This window comes from Lutra lutra, chromosome 10, assembly GCF_902655055.1.
Source record: "Lutra lutra chromosome 10, mLutLut1.2, whole genome shotgun sequence".
NCBI classification, from domain to species: Eukaryota; Metazoa; Chordata; class Mammalia; order Carnivora; family Mustelidae; genus Lutra; species Lutra lutra.
In genome coordinates, this window is record NC_062287.1 from 5,068,276 (window position 1) to 5,087,804 (window position 19,529).

At 40.5% G+C, this 19,529-nt stretch overlaps 1 protein-coding gene and 1 pseudogene across 3 annotated transcripts in view; one reads left to right on the top strand and one right to left on the bottom strand.

The window, feature by feature from the left end:
• The window catches only part of ELMOD1 (ELMO domain containing 1), a 66,506-nt gene that overhangs the window by 1,592 nt on the left and 45,385 nt on the right, over positions 1 to 19,529 (top strand). The window lies entirely within an intron of this gene.
• Positions 7,449 to 18,972, bottom strand: LOC125078625 (rRNA N6-adenosine-methyltransferase METTL5-like; annotated as a pseudogene).

The following is a 19,529-nucleotide window of genomic DNA, read 5'->3' on the forward strand; positions in this document are numbered from 1 at the left end:
GAGTGTGTCCTTTGGAGAGACCAGTTTTGGGCAGGCTTCCAGGCATTGTTCTGCATCTCTGCAGTGTGTGCGTGTTGTGCCGGTAGCTTGACAACCGTCCTTAGCTGGAGCTGCCAATATGGTGGAAAGCAGGTACCTTGCTTGTGTTGCGCTAAACGTCTTAATTCATTATCCTCTTGTGACACCCAGTAGTTAGGGCAGACTTCGTCCTTCTCTGCCTAGAAGTTGAAGCTGAGATTAGTCCAGCTGAAATTCTGAGGAAGGTAGACTCCAGTATCCCTCTACTTAGGGAGGTATTTCTCTCTCCTTAATGCTTTCATGGGAATAAGTAATGAGAAATCACTGTCAAGAACACGGAAAGAAGAACACATTAATGTGGGAAACTTTCAGGATCGGAACAAGCTGTCCCTTTCACTCCCACTGCACCATCACCTTCGGTACACCAGCCGGCACACACAGCAGTTAGCACTCTCCGGCCGTAGTCGTTTGCAGAAACCTGCTTTTGCTTTTCTTACTGAGACAGGTATGTCTTTTAAGGACCTGTGAGGAATTCTTCTGTTGACCACAGTTTCAAGCCTCCCAGATTTACAGCAGACTCTAAGAGGCAGCTCTTTTCTGCTTTCCAGCCCATTCACACTGAAGCTGAAGCGCTTGGGTTTACAGACGTTTCCCCTTTAGGGATGGCTCACCAACAAAGACCCACTGCGGTTACATCACAGGCCCCACCTCCGCCTGCCAGGCTGCCTTCCCCTAGCCTGTGATGAGGATGGCACGTCTCATGGTGCCTGATTAATGAAGAAAAGAAATCCCCAAATGAAAGACTTTACTTATTTTCAATATTGTTTTGTGTTTTGCTGGTTTAATTGAAATATGAAATTTTTAAAAATTATTATTAACACTTGTAGATAGGACCTGACTCAGGCATAGTAATAACAATGAATATCAGCTTTGTAAGAGATTTTGAGCAATGCTACAGTGTTCTTTCTGCTAAAATTATTAACAGACATTAGAAAGGAGTTCTATAAATTAGCAAAATGGAAATTATGTACAGTAAACAGCATTTCCTAAAGCATGCTACTGAGATGTTCAGAAAGAAATGGAGCAGCATTAAAAGACATAAAATCTGCCCAAGTGAGAAGTTTGCAGAACTGGGACACAAACCTCCAAGGGCTCTAAATAAGCATCTTTAGAATTTTTAAGGAGTCACTGGTAGAACTGTCAGACTTAACAAGTAAAAATACAGGCTGTCCAGTTAAATTTGAATTTCATATAAACAATGAATAATTGTTTTTAGTATAAGTATGCCCCATGTACTACTTGTGACATACTTATACTTAAAAAAATATTTGTTGTTTATTTGAAAATCAGTTTTGATGGAGCAGCTTGTATTTTATCTAGCAACTCTAGTCATTGGAACTTTCTCACTTCTCGTTTTTGGGTCACTTATGGGTTGAAAATAAAGTGGAGCAGGAGTCAGATGCTGTTCTGCAGACAATCTGGGACAAGCTCATTTCTGGTTCAAGCTATTGAAAATAACTCATGCTTAAAAGTTAGTAGTTTCAGTTCAACACGTAATTGTTGAGTACCTCTGCTTGCTGGGCTTAGTGAGAGGGGCCAAAGCTGCGAAGATGAGGAGGGACAGCGTGGCTGTATGAGGGGGGGACGGCGTGGCTGTATGGGGGGGGGATGGTGTGGCTGTATGAGGGGGGGACGGCGTGGCTGTATGAGGAGGGACGGCGTGGCTGTATGAGGGGGGGACGGCGTGGCTCTATGGGGGGGGACGGCGTGGCTGTATGAGGGGAGGACGGCGTGGCTGTATGGGGGGACGGCGTGGCTGTATGGGGGGGCGGCGTGGCTGTATGGGGGGGACGGCGTGGCTGTGTGAGGGGGGGACGGCGTGGCTGTATGAGGGGGGGACAGCATGGCTGTATGGGGGGGACGGCATGGCTGTATGAGGGGGTCCACATCATGAGACCTGAAACCTGCTGCGCCAAGTGTGTGGGGAGCCTGGGATCGACACTGAATTCTGCTGGGCAGCTCCAGTCGGGGGGTGAGATGACCAGCACTTTGGACAGATGCGGCCTTCAGTAAGAGTGAGATCCTACCCTTATTCTGGAAGGAAAACCACCCCTGGGTCTATACCTAGTGCGTGGGAGCCAGAAGTTGAAGGGTTGTACTTGACGGCCTCAGGTAGAGGACAGAGAGGCCTGCCGGGCGAGGAAGTGAGGAGGAGATACAGAAAGAGACTCCACCTAGCTGCTGAGGGGCTGCAGCCGAGATGGGGCAAGCGGGGCTCGCTAAATGGCACCTGGGTGAACGCATCTCCCTGCATTTAAAAAGGCCTTGGCCTGCCCTCTGACTAATACCCAAAGTCCTGTTCCACTATTCCACTTCCATCCTGCTTTCCTCAGATAAACAGTCATCAAGTGACACTGGAGTATAGCATTTTACAGTATTTTGTATGAAAGTAGATATTTAAATGTAATATGGGAGCTGCTGATCAATATTCAGTTGCTTCTGGCACAAACTTCTGACATAGGATTAGCAGATGTTTTGGTTTTAGGAAATCTACTGCCTCAAGCGGAAAAACATACTAACTTGCCATCATTTTCTGATGTTGTCCAGCTATCTTTAAGGAAGCAGATTCTGATGGTGTTAAGAATGGAGATTTTACAGAAATAGCACTATGTGAAAATGACCATATGCTTGTAGTACCAGAGAGTACCTACTCAGAATATTCCAAATGCAATTAATTCCAAAAAATAGCACACCACTTACATTTGCGTCTTTGAAAACCCAGTGGGTGCCTTCACTATTAATCAGCACAGGAAGTTTCCAGAGAAGCTGAAGATCAAACCAGTACAGTCCATGCAGAGAACTCGAAGACTCCAATCTGTCAGTCTCAAGCAAAGGACACAGAGTGCCATTCTAGACAGCACTTCTGTCAACAACTCTAGTTACCTGAGGGACCATCTTCAGAAAAGGCTCATATCTTTGAGTATCCAGATGGCTAAATTTCCATTTCATATTTTATAATAAGTCTTAAAAATCATAAAAATTACTCTGTGCTAAAACACATCAGGAAGTAGTTAATTCGGGTCTTTCTGATCAAAGGATTATCCTTTAAAAATAGAGCAAAAAATAAAAAGTTCTATTTCAGGTATTTGTACTGTCCCTCTTTGTAGTGTCTGCCAAACATGTCTTGCCTTATAATTCTGATAGCAGATGAGGAAAAAAAAAGTGATCGAGGACATACTGAACTTACTAAAATTCCTAGGCAATTAGACATGGATTTTATTTTGAGCAAGATTCCCCATGGATATGGCTTATTAAAGGAAGGCTTACTGCAGTGGTCTCCAATGACGGCTTACGCGCACTACCACCCAAGAGAGATTTAGCGGAAATCCTGTGCTCTGCTGGCATTCTAAGTCCTCAGTAAATACTAGTGAATTGAAAGAATCTGAAGACAGTGCGTTCTTGCATCCCAGGAGCAAGCGCAATCACGCTGACCACAAGCAAGTCTTATTTTACATCAGTTTCTGTGGTGTAAAAATGAAAGATAGGCACATTTAAAAAGAAAACGGTGCCAGCTCCAACCCTCTAGTCTATAAAATAAATGTTAGCTGTTACTACTGTTTTAAGGGACAAATAACTTCATTTTCAGGGTAATTAGACAATCTGTATATTGTCTGTGTACCCTCTGCTGTTTTAGACACCACTGAAATAATGCACAATTTGCTCTGTTTCATTTTTTGCTTTTTTGGTACAAAGCAAGATGATTGTGGTAAATGCTTAAGAGGAGCTCATTAAACCCCTTTAAAAAATCAGTCTCAAACAAGCTAATAACTGCAGAATTCAAAGGTCTTTCCGTGGTTTTTAAATGTAGAGTTTCCATTTTAATTATTGGTATTAGGACTTGGTTAACGAGAATGCTTAGTAGAAGAGCTTATTTCAGCTGCTGTAGCTCCCCTCCCTTTCTCTTGTACAACTAGATGGCAAAAAGCTGCCATGTGTTTCGAAGATCTCATTCATGGTGAAACTGATAATTTATTTATCCCACAGCTGCTTTGTGGCTTAGCAAATATCAATGACATCATAAACTCGGCTTCCCACCCCCCCTTTTTTTACATCACTAGTAGGCATTATAAATATTTTAAGTGTAAATTGATCCCTGCAATGAATTTACTATACATTTCTTCCTTTTAGAAGAAGAATAAGAATGTTCCAGCCTTCAGAATTTAGAAGCCAAATTTTCTGAAGATCCTACATTCCAGTAGAACACTTTAATTTTAATTAGATTTTCTTTGGTTTCTTAAGTTAGCAAAAAACTTAAAACAATTGTTTTTATTCAAGAAGTTAAATCATATATTCTCTTAAAATGGTAATAAGCATTTATCAAAGTTATTATAATTAAAATGCACATTATGGACATCATTATTTTTAAGGCCTATATTAAAATGCCTTATGTAGAATTTTGACTTTCATATTGACTCATGTACAATGTGTACGTAGCCCAACACTAAACCCAGCATACGAAAATCAAGACTTACAAAAAGGATTGGGTGTCATAGTTTTTGCTTCACTGAAGAGTTCTGTGTTGTATCAGGAATGTCTCCTACTGCTCCTTTGAATTGTAGATAACCTAGAGTATTTAAAATAGAGCCAGACCACCAGATTTTTACATCCTCACAATCATTCCAGAGCACATCTGTAAACGAGGCCCTTGAGTAATGTTTGTGGGTGAGACACAGAAATGAGGTCTAGGATGTGGTCTAATAGCTGGGTTGATCAGCTGTACCCACAGAATGTTCACAGGTGTGGAAGCCAACATAGAAGGTGGCTTGCGTTGGCCTGCCTTGACCCTGACATTTCACAGTTTTATCAACAACTCAGGCATACTTAGACTACAAGTATGTTAGGTTTGCTAATGACACAAAGCTCAAAGCACTAGTGAATTTGAATGACAATCACTATTAAACTTGATATCCCTGAGCCCAGAGCAAGGGCTGAAACTAAGACTATGTTTCAAAAGAATAGATGTTGGCTTCATTGAGGTTCTAAAATCAGCTGCCCAAGGACATGGAATGGAAATTCTAGTTTAACAGTTTGGGTTGTAAAAAAGTTTTAGGTCACTTGAGTATTAACCAACAAGACAAAAGAAATTAATGCTATCTTTGGTGAGATTCCTAAACGAATAGAGTCTGTATCAGAAACAAACAATACAATACACTATACTCAAAATGATGCACCGTGGACCACCTGTCAGGGATATAACAAGGGGGAATGCCTTTGTTGGGTTGGACGCTGGCTCACATGACCTTAAAAGCACCTCCTAAATCTGATTATGCAGTTTAAATTGAGCTTCCACGCACCTATACGTCGTGAGTCTGCCAATGTCTCATTTAGCCTAATTTGGTAATATTTATGTAACATGTAACTATTACATATCCTTTTGTGGACTTATAGTAAATATCTATCCTTATCCTTTTTTTCTTAATGATTATTCCCTAGATAATTAATCAGTCATCACTTAAAGGAAGTGCATCTATTCTGTGACCACCACTGGGTTAAATTTAAAAGGCCATTTCCAACTATTCTTTCATTATCTAAGATCATAAGTAAAATTCCTAATGCAAAATGATATGTATTTTGAATAGCCATAAAATAGGCATTGGTCCAGGTTTTAATATAAAATTGCACAGTGCACCTAATCAACTTAGACAAAGATGGAAGGCAAACATGCTCACTCAGTGTACTTGATGTGTACTCCTCTGCATTGTGTTTTGGCTTTTGAAAGTATTTCTTTAGAGTCGAGTGGACAATTGTTTCTTTTGAACACTGTCATCTGAACCCCTTTCCCATGTTGCAGGCTCTCCCACATTCTGAGGCAGAGCCCACTCCCCACCATAGGAGCTACAATGCTATCTATATAATTGCATCCAAGGCCCGTGACCCAGACTCTGCCCCAGTGGGCCAGACAATACCCCTTGCCCCGTGCTGGGAGATCAGCAGGGCCTGCTCTGGAGTCTGGACCTGGTGGCACCAGGAGAGGTGTCTTTACTGGACCAGCTCCATGCCATCATTTTAAGGGTTATTTTTGGCTACATAACCTCTAAACCTAGTTCTCTGGCCCTCCCAGAGAGTCTATGGGTTACCTTCAGAACAAATTCCTTTTTGGCTAAAATAGGCAGAGCTAGCTTCTGTTCCTTGTGATAAGAAATCCTGACTGTTAGAGGGTGCACGTCCGTGCTCATGCTGGCATATTAGTCACTAGGGCCTACTGAACATGATGCACTCTGAAAAGCACAAAAGGAAATGTTTATTCATTTTCTGTGTATTTCTGGAATAAGGCACCTTGAAGAGGCACACGAAGCTGGTGTTTTCAAATTAGTGATATGGGGACAAGTAGGAGGAGGTTGTCAAACAAGATGGAGACAGATATCATTTTGTGGGTTTACTGATTCTGAAGATTGATTTGGCATGGGGATAAAGGGTCGGAATAAGAAAGAATGCTCTTTGGGAAAATACTGTGTTTCATCAATTCCAAGACGCCTTTTTTTTTTCATCGTAACATTCATGAAATTAGGAAACATTGCTAGAGTGTGTCATATTTTAATTGCCACTTTTTTCTCCTAAACCCATCTACCATATTTCACCAAATATAAGACATCACTGATATAAACCATTAAATATTTTAATCACTAAGAAACAAGCTCCATAAATATATATATATATATATTTTTTTTTTTTTTTTTTTGAGAGAGAGAGAGAATGTGGAGGGAGAAGGGGCAGAGCAAGAGGGAGAGAATCTCAGGTAGGCGCCATGCTTAGGGCAGAGCCCAACGTGGGGCTCCATCTCATGACCCTGAGATCATGAACTGAGCCGAAATCAAGAGTCAGATGCTTAAGCAACTGAGCCACCCAGTATCAGTAAATATTTCAATGGCGACACCTAACACCATATGGAGGCTCTAGAAGATTTAAAGTTCCTAAGAGAACCAAGTCAGTCATGGAAGTAGTGTGGGTTAGATACCAAATTCCTGTTCATTTTTGTTGTAGTCTCCCAAAGCTGTTAAAGAGCAATAAATTTACCTCTAACTTCTGTTCTGAACAAAGTCAGGTGCTAAACATCATTGCTTGGCTGTAAAACATGCCTCTATGGTTACAGTGATTCTCAATTGTGTTGAAGGCTCTTTTTTTTTTTTTTTTTTGCAAAAATTTTTTTTTTATTTAAAGGATTTTTTTTTTTAATTTTATTTATTTATTTGAGAGAGAGAGAGATCACAAGTAGGCAGAGAGGCAGGCAGAGAGATCGGGGAAAGCAGGCTCCCGGCTGAGCAGAGAGCCTGATGTGGGGCTCAATCCCAGGACCCTGAGATCCTGACCTGAGCCGAAGGCAGAGGCTTCACCCACTGAGCCACCCAGGTGCCCTTATCTTTGGAGTTTTTTTAAAAAGAAAACCAAATTAGGTTCACTTCCATGTCCACGGATTTCTTCTGAAGAAATTAATATGATGGCGGTAGGTTACATTGCAGCTTTGGAGTAGTACTGATCTTGATTTTCCATTCTATAGCTTTCTCATGAATGTGTTTTCCAGATGAGAATTATTACGAATATACTGCTATTCTTGCCATTTCCAAAGCAGTCTTCAGAAAATTCCTATCCCCTTTTTATTTTCATTCCCAAAAGGAGGATTCATAGTTACTATATCAAATGACTTGGACATTCTATTAGATAATGGGCACAGCCACACTGAACCACGTCAGCATGTGTTGACCCAAACCCTATGACCGTCGTTGATGATTTCCAGTGGCTCTTCATCTACGTCCCCTCTAGGCCTCAACCCGCAGCTAATGGCCTAGTCAGATACTGTTCTAGAAGTAGGGTGGGCTTTTTGAATCCATCCACTTGTTGCAGGCAGTGCTCTGGTTCCTTAAGCCTTAGTTTATCTCTCACTCTTTCTCTCTTTTCGGTCTTTCTGTATGGGTTCACAGAGTTTAGGACACTGGACCTACAGAGGCTGGAAGCACCATCCTCTGTGTCATCTTTAAAGTTTTTGTTGTTATCAGAGTAATACCTGTCACTTAAAATGGTACATAATTATCTGTCAGGTAATGTATCCGTTCATTTTTTTCATGAAGACATCCTTTGTTAAGCCCCTGCTCACTAACATCTTGAGAATTCCTTTAACCTTTCTCAAATATGGGATCTTCTGATTCCTGGGTCCAAGGTCTTTTCATTCTCTACCTTCATTTTGGTGGAATGCTTCCTTCAGAAACTAAGACATGCTTGGAAGGTACATGACAGGCTTGTCTGTCCAAAATGGTCTTCATGCTCACCTCATGCTTAATATTAATATTTTGGCTGGGTATAAAACTCTAAATGGGAAAGAATTCTTTTTTTAAGATTTTATTTATTTATTTGATAGAGATCACAAGTAGGCAGAGAAGCAGGCAGAGAGAGAGGAAGAAGCAGGCTCCCCACTGAGCAGAGAGCCCAACTCAGGGCTTGATCCCAGGACCCAGGGAATGACCTGAGCCGAAGGCAGAGGCCCTAACCCACTGAGCCACCCAGGTGCCCCTAAATGGGAATGAATTTTTTCTCATAATTTTTATTCTTGCTTCCGTGTTCCTACTGAAAAACTGGATGCTCTGATTCTTAGCCCTTTGTATATGAACTGTTTTTATCCCCCCACCAGAAACATTTATGTTGCAAAATTTCATCAGGATGTGCTTTGGTGAGGGTGTTTGTTGTTTAAGGAGCTGGGTATCCTGTGGGCCCTTTTGATCTGGAGGCTTGGGTTCCTCAGTTCTTGGAATTTCTTGTTTTATTTCTTCAATAATTTTTTCACATACTTTTTCACTTTTTTCTCGGGAATATCTGTTGTTTGAATGCTGAATCTTTTCCTCCCATTTTTCGTCTTTTTCTCTATTTCTTCTCAGCAGGTTTCCTCAAATCTGGGTCATTTTTTCAACTTCCATTTCTATCATTAAAAATTTTTTCTAAGAATATTTTCTTATTCTCATACTGTGGATTTTTATTGTTTCTTATGAATCTCTTTCATGAGTGTAATATTTTTTATAATATCTATGAAAATTAATTATGATGTATTATTTTCTTCTCTTTGCATTGCTTCTGATTCTTCCATATTCCCCCTTTTCTCAACGTTGAGTGTCTGTAATTCAGTCAAGTTAGAAACTTTTTTCAATTCTCTGATAATCCCTGGCTGTCTATTCATATTTAAGACTGAGGCACTAAAACACTGACTGGAAGCTTTGTGTACATCAGTGGAGCTCATGACCAGTAAGGGGCTGGTGCTTCACTGGGGGAGATCCACATTCATGTCAGGTAATTTCCTAAGGGATAAATCCCCCACTGGCCTGAGGAGCACATTATGGCTGCCTCTGTTCTGGGAGCTGAGTAGAAGCAGCAGCCTGGACAAATCTCACATTTACCATGTAGACTTCCACTTAAGCTTCTTATATGCAGTATAAACCAAAAGTTCAGAGCCTCTCTAGATCAACTTCTGCAAGAGTAATCTCACCTCTTCTGATAGGACAGAGAGCGGTTATATTTGCTTCCAAAGAATGGGGAAAGAGATCTAACTATTCCTTATGGGAAATGTCAACCAAATCTCCTGTGTTGACTTCATCCTACACTACACTTTTGGAGGAACGGGGCATTGCTAAGTCCTGAATATAACCAAGATTCTGTATTCTAAATTGTATTGCCTTTGGGTCACTTCCCTCACTGCAGGCTTCATCAATTAGGCTAAATAAATTACCATGTGTCTATCCTTTCCAAACTCTAGAAATCTGCTGATATCTCATGTATTCCCCTGTTGCCCTCAGCCTTATGGATTTATGCCTTTTTTATTTCTTTACTCTCCTGTCAGTGGGATTTCATGCATTTTATTTGCCACGTTTAAATGGAAGTGACATGACACAAGTTTTAAAGGCACACTTAAAAGAAATTAAAGATATAAAATACTATTAAATACACCAGCAATAACTATAGTGAGAGAATTACTACATAGTAAGGATCTCATATTGCTTATGTAGACCCACACAATTGCCATGCTTGTTTTGCTTGCTTATCTCCTAACCCACAGTAAAAATTAATACTCTCTTAACCTACTCATACAATCTTCTTAGCAAAATATTCTACCTGACACATACTATTGTTAAATAATATGTACTCCCCCCTAAAAAGAGAGAATTTCACATAATCACTGATCAGAATCTTGTCACACATCCATGAAGAGTCCATAATACTGACAGACTGGTTAGGAAGCCTTGCCTAAGAAGATAGTCTGGTTTAGTCTGACATGGCTGAAATGTATTTTCATTTGAAGCCGCTCAGAACTTCTGTACTGACTTCAGAAAGGCCCTAGACTCCATGTGTGAGATCTACTAGATTTCCCACTCCTGGAGGGCAAAGTCTGTATCCTGTTTGTTTTGTGTTTCTACTGCCTGGAAAGAACTAAGCATAATAAGTGAACATGTTTATTGACTAGAAATAAGAGCTGAGGTCTTTTCCTACCAGCTGGTTGTCTGGCCTTGGACAAGTCATTTGTTGATCTGATTGAGACCCCAAAAGAGAAGGTCACTTAGAAGAGGTGAAGGGGAAGAAAAGGGTCAAGAGCGGAACATTAGGGAACACTTAGGTTTAAAAGGCAGGAGGAAGAAGAATGTGAAAGAGATGGAACCAGGAGAACACAGAGACCAAAAACAGGCGCTTCAAGAAGCAGCACCACATGAAATCATATCAGCTACAGTAAGGACAGGAAAATGGAGCTTGGACTAGATAATGCTCTATCTTCAACCAAGCATTTCCATACTCATTCATTCTTTGTGTAGATAAGGCATATTCATCACTCCTGAGATGTTTATGGTGAGAGCATAAGATGATAGCATAAGAAAGTTGTCCTGAGCCCCATGTATGTGTAAGAACATTTGTGTGTGATTTGTGTATGCTGTGTGTATACTGGAGGGACTATGATAGGGAAGGGAACCAGAGCCCAGAAACTACGCAGTAAGGGGTTGGGAGGATCTCCAGTGAGTTAAGGACATGAGTTGCTCATATGTAATCAACCTATAACATATCATGGAAGTACTCAGCCTGGTGTAACCTGAATAGAAATGTTTGAGTTGGGGAATAAGAATCCCCTAGTGTGATTTTCTGCAGGCCTGTAGTCCTTTTTATCATTAACCCATGGATTCTTCTGCAGAAACACCATAGCCTGGAATTTGGAAATAAGTGGTAGGCTTCAATGTCTTACTCTATTTCATTGATAATAAGATATTTTCCCCCACCACTGAAATTAGGTTGTATCACAGTTTAATTAGCAGCATTTTATTCTCCCTTAAGGACACATGACACATGATGCATTCTACCCTTGATGGCCTTGAGGAAATACCACTGGAGAGAATAAAATAATATTCACTCAGCAAACATTTATCAAGTCATGTGTATCAAGTCATAGCTGTAAAGTGAGTTTAAAACTTTTTTTTAAATTTGTTTTACAGTATGAATTGTTGCAGAAGCTTAACCTAAAAGATCTACTTGTCCTCGGGGAATGCTATTATCTCATCTGTGTGATGCGGATCAGCAGCTGCCATATAGAGGCAGGGTACCGTTTGCTACCAGGCCCCTGGAAATGCTCCAATTCGCTTCCCTGTCCAACGTTCATAGCAGATGCCTTCACTATTTTTTCATTATATGCAAGAGAAAATTTTACAAAAAGTATCAATTTGGATTGGCAAAATCATATCCATTTAATTTTTATATAGACATAAGTGTATCATTCTTTTATTATGGTTTTATTTAGGAATTTAACTTTTAAAACTCAAATATATAATTGAGAATGAATAAAATCTACATTGAGTATTTTTGTGTTAAAATGGATAATACCTAGATTTTGAAATTTCCTTACTCTTTTAAAGATGAAAGACAAATCTGATCAATTCTGCTTTTCCCACCTTTTATTCCCTCCATGAGAACAGTACAGACATGTAGGCAACCACAGTGAAAGCCAGAAAACCACTGTACCTTTAAAGCAGATCATAAATACATTTGCAGGCAGCCCTGAATTTTGTGGCTGGCATGGGCCTCTATTGCTATAAATCACAAAAATAAACCCTGGAAGAGTGTTTGATTCCCGAAGAAAGAGGAAAAAAAACCTTCCTAGTTGTCATTTTAGTGAGTGTCAGCAGAGCACTTTTCAAGCTAATGGCCAGAGGAGGAAAGTTCTGGAATGTGGCCTCAGGGAGAATGTTATACATGAACATTATATCTCCAATGTGGCGTGCTGGCCAGCATGTGTGAAATGTAAATGCATAATCTGAAAGAGTTTTCATTTCTCCAGGATGGCAAATTTTCACGTTGCCTGCTCTCTCCCTCATCTGCATACCTGTAATAAAGTAAAAAGTGGCACTGTATACAGATTTCAAATGCTCAAAAATAGCCTTAGAAATGTTTCTTTCCCTTCTCTTTCCTTCCCTAGCCTGCCCTCCCCTCCTTTCTTATCTCACATGGTGAGTGTGCTACATCCTTTGAAGACTGAGTCCCTCATCCATCTGGGGTTCCCTGACACAGTGCTTCTCAGGACTTGAGAAAATAGGAAGCATGACGCAAGCTTAGACATTCCCTAAACTTGCTAATCGGGACCTATTTGTTCACCTGATTTGAGTCTGATGCTTGGCCCACCGGATTTAAAAGAATGACCTCTGCCTTCTTGTGTTGTTTGTGGGTCGGTTCAGCCAGAGCCCAGCCCCTCACATGGCAGGTGGCTTACCAGCCACTCCTCAGCCACCGCCATCTGTCCTCTTGCTGGTGTTCCCACAGACACGTGCTCATTTGGGAGCAATTCTCAAGTAACCACATCCTAAAACTACCTTAGCGTCAAACATCTGTACGGTTTGGCCTTTATCAGAATAGCTGCCTTCTCTCTGTTTTACCTACCCCTCCCCCCAGACATAGAGCTGTTGCTGAAGAAAGGGTGGAAAAACGCAAGCAAGAATCCCAAATCTCGGGGTACCTGGGTGGCTCAGTGGTTTAAGCCTCTGCCTTCAGCTCAGGTCATGATCTCAGGGTCTTGGGATCAAGCCCCGCATCGGGCTCTCTGCTCAGCGGGGAGCCTGCTTGCCCCTCTCTCTGCCTGCCTCTGTGCCTACTTGTGATCTCTATCAAAAAAAAATTTAAAAATCTAAAAAAAAAAAAAAAAAATCCCAAATCTCTCCTTGACTGATCGAGGGAGGGATGTCATCACTGTGACTTCACTGGATGCTCATGTCCTCACTAGGAACACAGACTCTTCCAGAGGGAAACTGCCTCATTTGCCTGATAGGTGAAGGTAACTTACTTGGGTTTATTATTGTCTCAAATACTTTTAGGAAATGGTTAAAGTGACATTGTAAATAAAGACGAAGTATAAATGGGATTGAACCAAATCAGCCATAGGCTTTCTTTTGATACCGAAAGCAGCTTTTGACTGAATGTATTTTTAGGGAAGAAAGCTATAAAAGTTATTATTTCTGGACCTTATGGTACAACTTATCATTGTTTTCTTCTTTCTTTTTTTTTTTCAAGATTTTATTTATTTTATTTATTGGGGCACCTGGGTAGCTCAGTGGGTTAAAGATTTTATTTATTTATTTGACAGAGAGAGAGAGAAATCACAAGTGGGCAGAGAGGCAGCCAGAGAGAGAGGGGAAGAGCCTGCTTCCCCGCTGGGCTCGATCCCAGAACCCTGAGATCATGACCTGAGCCGAAGGCAGAGGCTTAACCCACTGAGCCATCCAGGCACCTGTTTTTTCTTTCAAGTGAAATGAGAAGGAAGGCTCAAACTGAGGAAATTAAGTCAGGGGCAAATAATTTCACTACTGCTGACCTCAACTTTATCATATGCAGAGTGAGGTTGTTGGTGTGCATCCCCCCAACTGCTAAGCGGACTTTTTTTTTCACTACTGCTAATAACTGTTGTCCAAACTTTGTCTTTTGAATTCAGGAGGGGGAATGGAATGTGTTTTCATCTCCAGACTATAATTACAGTTTGACACTGACATGTTTGATTTTTTTCTCCTTACTTGTGCTGTAGCATGAAAAGAAAAAAACAGAAGCGGTTAGTGAAATCTAAAGGAGAATGGAACTTATTTTGCTTTTCAGTGTTTTCAAGAAAACTCATTCAAGTTAATATATATCTTCTAGGTTGATGTGGAATATCTTACCAGCCATTAGGTATATTTTATGTATAGTAAAAAAAAAAAAGTATTTGCAAAAAAGAAGGTGTAAAGTATTATGAAAACTAAAACACACAGAGGTGGACTGAAAGCAAACCCAGAGAAGACCCTGCTACACTTATCAATGACTCAAAAAATAATTTGGGGAGAATGAAATCACCACACAAACTGCACTGTGTACCTGGAGCTTGGATTTCATTGGATTTTCCCCAAGGGAAAATTTACACTGAGGGGAAGGGAACTTTTACTATTAGTTATTTCAGAATTGTGTAACTTCCCATAAAACGTTCTCTTTGGGAAACTCAGTTCTGCAGTGTGTTTGCTTCGGGAAAGGAAAGAGGTTAATTTTTAGTGGAACGGTAACCCTTATTATGCAAGAGTCCCCTAGTTAGCTCCAAGAGGAACCCTTAGTTTTCAAGTGCAGATGTACATCCAGGCTTTGATTATCCCCAGCTCTGCAGTTTGGGTTTGATCTGAGTACACTATTCATTTCTTTAACTCTTACGTCACTCCAGAATTTTACTTCAGTGGCTTCCAGAGGCAGCACAGGGGAGTAATTAATAGCAATGCCTCAGGAGCCAGGCTGCAAGGCTTTGAATCCCAGCTCTGCCAGTAACAGCTGTGTGACTGTGGAAGGTCGCTTAACCTCTCTGTGTCTCAATTTCCCCAGCTGTAAAATAGAGATAATAATTATTATTCACTTCATAGGATGACTGTTAAGTTACTATAAACAAAGCTCATAGAATATTGCCTGGCATATGAGAAAGCACTTCATAAATATTAGGTATTATTCCCAAAACTTTAGGCTGAGGCTAAATACGTAAATTAAATTTTACTTTTTAAATGTGTTCCATACAACTTTTTTTAAAAAAAAACTAGGATAATCCCAAATTAGGCAAGCTATGAGAGCAGAACACTGTTCACTTTGTAGATTGTCTTTTAATTACATATAAACATTTTGCGTCCACAAGCATTTTGGTTGTTATAGAGGATTTAGTCAGAATTTGAAAGCTACATACATCGATTTTTTTAGTCTCACTAGGGATTATGATTTTATGGAAAGGACTTTCTCTTCCCTCTAGTTGAGTGTCTAATTCATTCCCTGGGATGCTCAATAGATAGATTGGTTTCTAAGAGGTAGGGTCACCCTGGGGGACTCTACAAAGAGCCTTAGGGGGCTTCTCACTCAAAGGAGGCAGGGCAGGTTCCCTGATACCAGGTGAGAGGATGAGTTCTCAAACAAAGAGACATGCCTGCTTCCCCTTTCCTCCCAGCTGGAAAAAAAAAAGTACAAAGGGGACATATCCCCACACACAGCACTGAAGTGTCAACTGATCTCAGAGGTGTCTGATGCATCAAACACAGATTTGATCCTTCCCTTTGGAACAGGTCTGGGTAGCGGACTCAAACACGTGGAGAGGAATCACTGCAGATAAACTAGGAGGATCAGGAAACCCACGTTATGATCATATTTTTTATTTTGGTTTAAAAAAATCTGCAGGGTTTTCTTTTTCTTCCAGTGGGGAGATTTTTCATTTGTTTTGTTGGTGCTACTATGGAAGAGTGCTATTAAAGAATGGCATTGCTCTAAAAGGGTGCAGAGTTCATTCCAACAAATCCCTTCTGAGCCCCCAATGTGCCTGGCATTGTATCAGGCCCTGGGGCTTCCCCAGTGCCCTAAAAAAGCATGGAATCCAGAGGGGAAAGAAACAGGAAGCACATCACTTCAGAACAACAGGAGAGATTTAAAATAGGGAATTTGATGTCCACCTGGTTAAAAACCCCTCTAGAGAGGAAGTTTGAGGGAAGAGACGACCCAAGAGCAGTTCCCACATTGTCCCTGCATGCAGCAAAGCAGGTGGCATTAGAGTTCATGTCTGACCAGAAAAGGGTGAACTTTATATAAATAATACCTGAATAAACCTGAATTAAACAAACAGTTAATATCAGTGTTTTTCAAGTAGTGAGACAGATAAAAACAAGACCAAGAGAAATAACTGAGTTAAGGTCAACAGGCTGGTGTGTAAAATACTTGAGAATCTATCCGGCCTACCATTTTGTTAAAATGCTGTGCAGAAAAAAAAAAAAAAAAAAAAAAAATGCTGTGCAGACCAGAAGCAGCTGCAAATTCTCCCTGAACTCTGGCCCTGCCCAGCACTTGAAAAATGCTGCTTTGGCCACAAAGGGATAGACTAACTCAGCGCCACTTAGGGGGAAGGCAACTCAAAAGACTTTTTTTTAAATCACAGTGGCTCGGAGTATCATATTTTGCACACTATTTGTTCATGTTCCTATCTTTACAAGATTGTCTAGTTAACAGCAACTAGGACACTGACAAATTTGTGCCTCCTTTAAAACAAAGCCAGATTTTAAAAACTTAGTAAGCAGTTTTTTTAAGAAAACATTTAAAGAAGCTACTGAATGAATATCCAGTAAGCACTGAGTTAAACAGCATTTATACAGGCTTTCCACCCAAAGCCATTTTTGGTGTCTCCTCTCTGCGGGACAGATAATTAGAACTAATTGCTGTCTTTGTTTCCTGTTTGGGGGACAGATAATTGGAAATAATTGTTATTTTCTATCCCTTCACTTTTCCCATCCAACCAATAAGTCCAGATGATGCAACCTTCTGAACATTTTCCACTTCTGTTCACTTCTCTCCACCACCACTGTCAGTGTCCCGGTTTAGGTCACAACTTACCAGAATTTATCTAAATAGTCTCTTCAGTGATTCTTCCCTTGACAAAATGACCTTTTATTTTAGAAGCGTCTTTAGTAAGAATGATAAAATACTGATACTAACAACTAGTACCAATTCATTTAGTGCATATTGTACACCTGTCACTATGCTAAGCACCTTACATGCTTTGGTTCATTCAATCCTTAGTACAACCCTACAAGGTAGTTATAATTTCTCTCTCCACCCACCAGGGAGAAAACGAAATCCTAAAGAGGTTAAACAACTTGTCTAAAGCCAGTTGGCAAGTGGTAGATCCCAGATATGAACTCTCTGTCTCTAAAACTTATGCTCTTAACTACCATGCACACACTGCCGTATTTGCTGAAATTCCCCGTAAATAGTAAAACTCCCTTGCAGTATTAAACTATGTTATACTACCCAGCACAATGCTAGCATATAAGAATTCAAAAAGGTTCTGTTTTGTTTTGTTTGAATGGATAGATTCAGGAATACTTACGTAGATAGCAAGAAACTGAAGTATTACAATACGTCACTTATCCCACATCATTATGAAATTTTTTTTAGATAAACCCGTTTCTAGATAACAAATTAAACCATTTAAGAATATAATTATTTTTATCTTGATAAAACATTTCTGAAATGTATTTCATTCTTTATTGCCTTAGTAGTAAAGTTCTACTTTATTAACCTAATGACAAAGAAAAACTTTATGAGCAAGAAATATTGCATACACTATTTATTTAGTATTTCCTTCTGGATTGCGTTTTTTTTTTTTTTAAGATTTTATTTATTTATTTGACAGACAGAGATCACAAGTAGGCAGAGAGGCAGGCAGAGAGAGAGGAGGAAGCAGGCTCCCCGCTGAGCAGAGAGCCCAACGTGGGGCTCAATCCCAGGACACTGGGATCATGACCTGAGCCGAAGGCAGAGGCCCAACCCACTGAGCCACCCAGGCGCCCCTGGATTGCGGTTTTAATTACCATCTATATGCTGAGGAAGTCCAGATCTTTGTCTCCACCCAGAATTTCTCTCCTGACTTTCAGATCCATGGATATCCACACCACCACTTGACCCTGCAAGTTCAGAATACCTCGAACACCTCCAAATACACCTAGACCCTTAGATCTGCATCTCCAGAATTCCATATCTTAGTGGAAGATTCTACTATCTAGCCATAGGGACAGGGATAATGTCTGACGACTCCTTTTCCTTCAATGTTCCCTAACCAGCAAATTAACAAAAGTCCATTTGATTTTACATTCTGAATCTCTCTCAAATTCACCACACTTCTGTGTCCATTGCCTTCTTTTGCCACGAAGTATCTCCACCTGGATTGTTGTAACGACACTCTATCTTTTTTTTGTTTTTGTTTTTGGTTTTTTTTTTTTTATTTATTTGACAGAGATCACAAGTAGGCAGAGAGTCAGGCAGAGAGAGAGGGGGAAGGCAGGCTCCCTGCTAAGCAGAGAGCCCAATGCGGGGCTCGATCCCAGGACCCTGAGATCATGACCTGAGCTGAAAGCAGAGGCTTTAACCCACTGAGCCACCCAGGTGCCCCTGTAACGACACTCTAAATGGTGCCCTTACGTACAATTCCAACACAATCTAACTCATTCTCCACACTACAATCAGAATATATTTTTTAAAACTAGAAGTCTGGTCATGTCACATCTCAGTCTGAGAACTTTCAGTAGTTTCCCACAGCTCATGGGATCGAGGTTCAAAAGTTTTTAATATTGCTTACAAAGCCTTCTGAGACTTTCTTGCCTTTCCATACGTTGCCATCCCTTTTTACTTGTCCCTCTCACCGAACACAACTAGGTCATAGAGAGCATCTCCCCTCTGCACGCTGTGTATTCTCCTGTTTCTAGGACTCTGCATGCGCTGTCTGCCCCGACCCCTACATCTAGGTGCGCAGCTGCCATGCTCATGATCACAGCAGCTCTTTCCACTTGTAATATTGTGGTGAAGCACCGATTTGCTTCTATCATCTTCTCTTTTCTCTCCCTCAAAGAGACGGATGGAACCCATGCCCACTTATTCACCCTGTATCCCTAGTACCTAACTCTTGTGTCTAGAGCAGAGTAGGTACTAACATTTCTTTTAAATTTTAGTATAGTTTTAGATTTAGAGAAAAGTTACAACACAAAGAGTTCCCTTGCACTGGCACCCAGTTTTCCCTATTGTCAACATCTTAAATTAATGTGATACATTTGTCACAACTAAAAGAGCAATGTTAATACCTAATTATTAACTAAAGCCATGCTACTCAGATTTCTTTAGTTTTTTTTTTTTTTACATTACTTATTTTTTAGTAATCTCTACACCCAATGTGGGCTTTGAACTCATAATCTCCAAGATCAAGTGTCACATGCTCCTCCAAATTAGCCAGCCAGGTGCCCCCAGATATCCTCAGTTTTTAACTGAAATGTCCTTTTTCTATTTCAGTATCCCATCCAGGAACCACATTCCATTTAGTACCTGTGTCTCCCTAGATACCTCTTGGCCTTGAACAGTTTCTGAGACTTTTCTTCTTTTCGGTGATCTCGAGAATTATGAGGGATACTGACTGGGTATTTTGTGGAGTA